Here is a 2,393-nt window from a genome sequence, read left to right on the forward strand (position 1 = left end):
TTGAATGCTGTTAATGAGAATAGTAATTCGCTTTTCTTAACAATAGGACCTGGGGATTTCTTGGTTCATCATGCTATTGCTCTAGGTTTGCATACAACTACATTGATTTTAGTAAAGGGCGCTTTAGATGCACGCGGTTCCAAATTAATGCCAGATAAAAAGGATTTTGGATATAGTTTTCCTTGTGACGGCCCAGGGCGCGGCGGTACTTGTGATATTTCTGCTTGGGACGCATTTTATTTGGCAGTTTTCTGGATGTTAAATACCATTGGGTGGGTTACTTTTTATTGGCATTGGAAACATATCACATTATGGCAGGGCAACGTTTCACAATTTAATGAATCCTCCACTTATTTGATGGGATGGTTAAGAGATTACCTATGGTTAAACTCTTCACAACTTATCAATGGATATAATCCTTTTGGGATGAATAGTTTATCGGTATGGGCGTGGATGTTCTTATTTGGACATCTTGTTTGGGCTACTGGATTTATGTTCTTAATTTCCTGGCGGGGGTATTGGCAGGAATTAATTGAGACTTTAGCATGGGCTCATGAACGCACACCTTTAGCTAATTTAATTCGCTGGAGAGATAAGCCCGTGGCTCTTTCCATTGTGCAAGCAAGATTGGTTGGATTAGCTCACTTTTCCGTGGGTTATATATTCACTTATGCAGCTTTCTTGATTGCCTCAACATCAGGCAAGTTTGGTTAATTTAGTTTGTTTTTTTGTACTGTATCAGCACCTAGTTCATTACTCTTGATAGAGAGGGAGGATCTGCCTTTTTAGATTTCTTTTTCTATTTATTTTTCCATCTAGGATTAGAACCGTATACTTGGTAATAATAGCAACGACACATTATGGCAAAAAAAAGTTTGATTCAGAGGGAGAAGAAGCGGCAGAAATTAGAACAGAAATATCATTTGATTCGTCAATCTTTAAAAAAAAAGATAAGAAGCAAAGTTTCTCCCTTGAGTTTGAGTGAAAAAACGAAAATGCGAGAAAAATTGCAATCCCTACCGCGTAATAGTGCACCTACACGCCTTCATCGACGTTGTTTTTTGACCGGAAGACCTAGAGCTAACTATCGACATTTTGGGCTATCCGGACACGTACTTCGAGAAATGGTTTATGAGTGTTTGTTACCGGGTGCAACAAGATCCAGTTGGTAAGGATAAAATACCCTTTCGTATTTGTATGGATTTCTGGAATTGATAATCATAGAGGAGCCCTCTTTACCATTCTGTATAAATGGACTATTCTATTTGTATAGATATTGGTAGAGGGGCGTATCCAACCCTCTTTTATCCACTAGTTACCCCTCTTTAGTTTAAGAGTATAGAGCAGTTTGGTAGCTCATAAGGCTCATAACCTTGGGGTTGCGGGTTCGATTCCCACTACCGGCTCCATACTCCTTCTTTATGATATATGCATGATATAATATATACATCATGCATTTGTATCTGGATTTTTTGATTTCCTAAAAGAGTTTTGGTCTAACAGTTTTTTCTCGGAAGAAGCAAAAAAATAAAAGAAAGAATAAAATATGAAAGAAAAGCGTCCATTGTCTAATGGATAGGACAGAGGTCTTCTAAACCTTTGGTATAGGTTCAAATCCTATTGGACGCAATCTTATTTCTATCTATTCTTTAAATAACTATACTAAACTAAAAACAAAGAAAACTTTTTTGCATGATTCAAATGAAAAAGCTTTCTCAACGATTCCTATTCTACTAACAAGAGTAGACATGCAAAATTTATTTGTTACTGAAGAGAAAACCGTTCCAGCTGTTCCTGAATAGCTTCCTTCAAAAGGATTTCCGCTTGCTCGGTGAATGTCTTGCTAGAAGATATAATTTCTTGGAATTGAGGTTTAGTATCTTTTAGATGTTTACGTAACTCATCCAGAAATTTATTTACCTGTTCAATTTCTAACGAAAACGAATCAAGATATCCTCTTGTTCCGGTATAAATAGTAGCTATCTGCTCTTCCACTGGGAGAGATTTGCCTGGGATTGTTTAAGCAATTCCCTTAATCGTCGACCCCTTGCCAATTGATTTCTGACTTGTTTTATCGAGAGCAGAGGCGAATTGTGCAAAGGCTTGTAACTCTGCGAATTGCGCTAGTTCCAATTTTGATTTGCCAGCTACTTGTTTCATGGCTTTAATTTGAGCCGCGGATCCTACTCTGAAACAGAAATACCACATTAATAGCGGGTCGAATTCCGGCATTGAATAGATCCGCAGATAAGAATATTTGTCCATCTGTAATGGAGATTACATTAGTAGGAATATAGGCGGAAACGTCTCCAGATTGAGTCTCAACTATTGGTAAAGCGGTCATACTTCCTTCGCCTAAAAGAGAATTTAATTTAGCGGCTCTTTCTAAAAGG

At 37.7% G+C, this 2,393-nt stretch overlaps 1 non-coding gene across 1 annotated transcript; it reads left to right on the forward strand.

Moving 5' to 3' along the window:
* The first annotated feature begins 1,557 nt into the window (after positions 1 to 1,557).
* On the forward strand, positions 1,558 to 1,629 carry TRNAR-UCU (transfer RNA arginine (anticodon UCU)). Its single transcript has one exon. It is a non-coding gene; the product is annotated as a tRNA-Arg (tRNA).
* The last annotated feature ends 764 nt before the right edge of the window (positions 1,630 to 2,393 follow it).

This window comes from Aegilops tauschii, unplaced genomic scaffold, assembly GCF_002575655.3.
Source record: "Aegilops tauschii subsp. strangulata cultivar AL8/78 unplaced genomic scaffold, Aet v6.0 ptg001221l_obj, whole genome shotgun sequence".
In the NCBI taxonomy this organism is placed as follows: Eukaryota; Viridiplantae; Streptophyta; class Magnoliopsida; order Poales; family Poaceae; genus Aegilops; species Aegilops tauschii.